The sequence below is a fragment of the Blastomyces gilchristii genome (assembly GCF_000003855.2).
Source record: "Blastomyces gilchristii SLH14081 genomic scaffold supercont1.2, whole genome shotgun sequence".
NCBI lineage: Eukaryota > Fungi > Ascomycota > Eurotiomycetes > Onygenales > Ajellomycetaceae > Blastomyces > Blastomyces gilchristii.
Window position 1 is genome coordinate 5,363,847 of NW_003101681.1, and position 5,797 is coordinate 5,369,643.

A 5,797-nucleotide genomic window follows, 5' to 3' on the forward strand; every position below is an offset into this window, starting at 1 on the left:
TGCTCTGCCACTGCCGCAGCCCCTACACACCTACATCTATCATCAAGATAGAGAGATTAAGGTCAGAGATTTATCAAGATATAAGAGAAACATCTTGTCTGAATTTCACAGCTTTATCTGTATTCTTGAATGAAAATTCCATCTTAATCTGAGCCAGTATAATACTCACAAGGTACAAGTAATATACACTGTCAACCTTCTTGAAGACATCTCTGTGACTACTTGAGTCATCAAGGAGAGAGAGTTTGAGTATATCAATACTATTATAACTTGAAAAGAATTCAAGAACTTTCTACTGAATCAAATTAAAGATCACTGTAATCACAGCTTCATAGCAGTGCAGTGATTCAACTCATTATATTAACAAGATAATGAGAATTCTTTCAATTTCAATGTAAGATTTGAAGAATATTGAGAGGAATTAATCAATGATTTGAATCAATTAAAAACACAGCTTTATCTTATAAAGCTGACTTATAAGATGCAGACAATAATATTATAATATCAGAGTTCATCAATCAATCACACTGAGCTTATCAACCTGACTTCTCAGATCTATTTGAATAATCAATTCTTCAAGAAAAAGATTAATAAGATCTCTTCTAAGTAATTAATAATAGAATCTAAACAGCACTGTAACAGCTTCAATACAGAGAAAGTAAAGAAGAATTTCAAGTATTCTGATTCTTCACTTACTGTGAAGAAATATTAAAAAAGATTTAATAAAGATCTCTGTTTCAACTGCAGAGCTGATGAACACTATATCAGTGATTGTAAGAAGCTGAAGAAGAGAAGGAACTGAGAAAATATCTTCTTAAAGTTCACTTCTCTTCTGACAAATGTATCTGCAGAAGATAATAAAGAGAAAGAAATGAAGAATTGATAATTCTCACATCTCTGAGTTCATGTTACAATCACAATGTATACTCTGAATGAAGAGATATCAGTAAGATGTCTACTCAACTCTAAGATAAATACTAACTTCATATTCTATTTCTTTTCTTTGATAAAGAATTGAAAGAAGATAGATCTGTCAGATTATATAAAATTTACTAATGAAATAAAATATCACTGTTTTGACATAATTTAAGCAAAGTATGTGATCACAGACTTAGAAGAAATCTTCAAGAAAAGCAGTCTGCTTCTTCACATACTTAATATCATAGATGAGAATGTCATTCTAGGTCTTCTGTGATTGAGAGAAAACAATTCTCTCATTAACTGAGTCACTCAGATGTGACAGTACTACCTCACTGATAAGAAGACAGTGATAGAGAAATCTGAAGAGTTTCATCAGAAGAATCTTGAGAAAAAGATTGAGTCAATATACTGTGTAGCAGGTGATTGAGACTTGAGAATAGATGAAGAAGTCATCACTCTCACTGTAAGATTAGCAGCAGTATCTGTTATTAAAGACAGATATACACAACATCTCTTTACAGATTTTAAGAATATCTTTTTAGAAAGAAAAGCAGTGAAGTTTCCTGACATCAAGATACAATATAAGATTCATCTTGAAGACAGTGTAATAATATTATACAGATCTCTTTACAACTTGTCTGTAAAGAAATTGAATGTTCTGTGTAAATATCTTGAAGAAGTGTAATCAAAGAACTGAATACATTTATCAAAGAGTTCAGCAGGGGCATCTATACTCTTTATACTTAAGAAGAATAATAGACTACATCTATGCATAGACTACAGAGGCCTTAACAAGATAACAGTTAAAAATCACTATTCATTATCATTAATTGACAAGATAATTGATTGATTATCTGAAGCAAAGATGTTCTCAAAGATTAATATACAGAATGTCTATCATAGAATCAGGGTTAATGAAGATGATGTTTAGAAAACAGCTTTTCATATCAAGTACAGTAATTTTGAATATCTTGTTTTATCTTTTAATCTTTGTAATACTTCAGTCATCTTTCAGATCTATATAAATGAGGCACTGCAGAGCCTTATTAATGTCTTCTGTATAATATACCTGAACAACATTTTAATCTTCTTAAAATTAGAGAAAGAATATGATACCTATATTCAAGAAGTGTTGAGTCACTTAAGATAGTATCAACTTTATATAAACACTGAAAAATGCTCATTCTACATGCAGGAGATTGATTTCTTAGATTATATTATTGAGATGAATGATATTTCAATGAACAGAAGCTGAGTCTTCATCATTGAGAACTGGCTGATGCTGCAGACATATTATAAGATGCAGATGTTTCTAGAATTTACAAATTTCTACAGACAATTCATCTATACATATTCACAGATTACTGCTTTTCTTACAGATCTGTTAAAGAGAAGTGTGAAAGATAGAAAAATGAGACTGTTTATTCTCACTCAAGACACTGTGCAGACATTTGCAGAATTGAAACAAGCTTTCATAGATATCACAATGCTGAATCACTTTAACCTCAACTTACTCAGTCAGTGTAAGACTGATATATTCAGAAATAGAGTCTATGAAATCTTTTCACAGTTGACACTGAAAACCTTTCAATGTTGAAAGAATCAGAGAATAATCATCTCTGAGAAAACAGATAATGAATTGTCTGTGAGAGAAGGCTTTTTCACAGAGTCTATAAGATATTATGAATAAAGATCAGTGACTTTCTTCTTCAAGAAGTTATCACTTATATAGAGAAGATATGATACTTATAATCAGAAAATGTTAATAATTGTTAAATTCTTTAAGATCTAATGATATTATCTTCAGAATAGTAAGTACTCAGTGTAAGTTCTCACTGATTATACAAATCTGCATTATTATTATTATTATTATTCTTTCATTATACTCATATGCAAGCGGAGCTTATGATGAGTCCTTGCGTGATGTTAAATACAGGTCAAGTGTTGGTTATACAGGAGGAAATACAGGTGTTGAGACCATGCCAAGATAACAAGAACATAGGAAAATACAAAGGAGTGACAATTAGATACATGCGATAATTACTTCTCAGCCCAGGAACATAGAGCAATTCATTGGAGCGATTTGTACACCTCTGTATTTATTAGGAACCTGAGGTGCTTGAGTTCCGGATTTAATGCATCCCCTGCGGGTTTCGAACCCACGCGCCTTGGTTTCCCACGCCAAGGTGCTACCGGGTGGCCGCATTAACCATTCGGCCACCGGGGCACAAATCTGCATTACTTCTTAACAATAAAGAGCTTGATAGAATATCAAGCCAGGTGAGTGAAGCTGCTTTCAGAGTATGATTTCTATATCTGATACTATTCAGATTGGCTTAATCTCACTAACATATCATCTAAATAACCTGATTATAATATTGTTAATATAGAGAAGAATTCTATAAAAGAACCTCTGTCATCACTGCAGAAGAAGCTAGCTGCAGAGAGTTGAGATTCTCTAAAGCTCAGAAACAGCGCTGAAGAGGCAGCTACATGACTCAGTATAGAAGATGAAAGAGAACTCAGGTTCTTATAGAGAACTAATACTGAAGATCATGAGCTTCTTATATCATATCTTATAATCATTGAATTGATAAAGAATGAAATAATCTACAATCTTTCAATCTGACTACTTTTAAAATTCATTAATAAGTTACAGAAGAGAGATGCCTCTACTACAGCTTGAATTCAAAAGTTGAAGAAGAAAGAATTCAGTTTGAACTTGAAAGAGACAGGCTCTGAGCAGGGTGATATCACTAAGAAATCAAGTCACTGATAACTAGAAGAATATAAACTTCTACTGCTGAATGATTCAGTCTTCATCTCTTGTAGCAGAGCAGTGTATCAGAAGTTATTAAGAATTTATCATAATAATTCTCATACAGAGCACTTCAGGTTAGAGAAGACTGAAAAGCTTCTAAAATATAAATACACTTAAGACAAGCTTCAGACAGATGTCAAAGAGTATATTGAGACTTATAATATCTGTCAAAGAATAAAGATTCTGTAATATAAGTAATACAGTGAGTTAGTATCACTGCCTGTTTTAAAGAACTTATAACAGAATTTATTGATGAATTTCATAGTTAATCTGCTAAAGTTAATAAGAGTCAAAGAATATGACTCAATTTTAATCATTATTAACTGCTTTATAAAGATGACTAGATATATTTCTATTCATAAAAAGATTAAAGCCTCTGAATTGACTGATCTGTTTTTAAATATCATTATTTATAATCACAGTGCTCTGAAATTGTTAATAACAGATCAAGAATTCCTCTTCATCAGTAAATACTGATCAGCTTTTTACTATCATCTTATAATAAGATATCTTCTCAGTATTACATTTCATCTGCAGATTAATGGCCAGACTGAACACTAGAATCAGACACTAGAACAGCATCTTCAAGTGTTCTATTCATATTATCAGAATAATTGACTCAAACATCTTCTGATCACTGAATTCATATATAATAATACAAAGAATGTAATCTTAAAGATATCTTCTTTCTATGCTTATTATGAATATAATTCTTCATTACTCAGTGATATCACAGACAACATTTCAAAGAGAAAAATAGACAGTCAGAATATCAGACAGATACAGAGAACAGAGTATCTCTCAGTATCAGAAGTAAAAATGAGATTGAAACTTTTAAATAAAATTTATAAGAAGACAGTGAAAAACATTCACTGCACTCAGAAGTGACAGATGAAATACTATAATTGAAAACATCTTTCAATAAAGTTCTTAATAGAGGATTAAGTGCTACTTTCAGCAAAGAATATCAAGATAACAAGACTGTGTAAGAAGCTCAGTGAGTGATAGCTAGAATCTTTCTCAGTAATAAGAGTGATAAATAAGCAGATATATAAGTTGAAATTACTCACAGAATTGAAATCAATTCATTCTGTTTTTCACATTTTCTATTTGAAGTTCTATAAGCAATGTCTCAGAATGAAGCTGTCTTAGCCAGATAATATTGAGATTGAGAGTGATATCAAATATCTTGTGAAGAAAATATTGAATAAGTGAATATATTACAGTAAGCTTCAATATCTTGTTAAATGAGAAGAATATTCATCATCAGTGAATTTATAAGAACTGCTTGAGCATTTGAAAAATGCTGAGAAAGAGATTGCAAGCTATAAGACAGCTAGTAGAGACTGTCTCATTACACACTAGAGATATTAAACAAGAAATACTACTTAAGACTTCTCATTTTTCTTAAAGAGTTTTTTAGAGATAATCTTACAGTAATGAGTCAGTATCTTATAGACTCTGTAGCACTCTTCTTCTATTTTCTCTTAAAGAGTTTTTAGAAGTTTAATAAGACTATATAAGTGTAACATTTCTGAAGCAGTTAAAAGAAAAGAAATATTTAAAATTAATAAAAAGATTAATATTATTGATCTGCAGACTGCTGCTATTCTAATAAGGCTGCAGCTCACTGAAAAAGTAAAAAGAGAGATCAGAGCCTACTTATCAATAATTATATCTTCACTAAACTTATTTTTCACTGTTGAAGTCTTCAGCACTGATATCTTTATCTGCTGAGAAGTTAGCACTGCAGTATTATAGAGAAGCATACTATAGAAGAGAATGAGAGATACTGAAAGTATTAACTTATCAACTTATAAAGCATCTCAGTTATCTGCTTCAACTGAAGCAAGAATCTCTTCAATTAGTGATTAATCTCTGCAGTGCTTTTAAAGACAGTATCAGCTGATTCCTTCTTGAGATCAGTCATTCTGAGGTGTTTTTTCATCTCAGAGATTTATACTTTCATCTCTTTTTACAGATGAGCAAGGAGAACCTTCTCAGTCTTGACAGAATTTATCAATACTTAAAGCTCTGAGACTCTCACTCTGTACT

At 31.2% G+C, this 5,797-nt stretch overlaps 1 pseudogene across 1 annotated transcript; it reads right to left on the reverse strand.

Annotated features, from left to right (window-relative positions):
- Positions 1 to 3,059: 3,059 nt before the first annotated feature.
- Positions 3,060 to 3,148, reverse strand: BDBG_16390 (annotated as a pseudogene). Its single transcript has one exon. The product of its transcript is annotated as a tRNA-OTHER (tRNA).
- Positions 3,149 to 5,797: the final 2,649 nt, after the last annotated feature.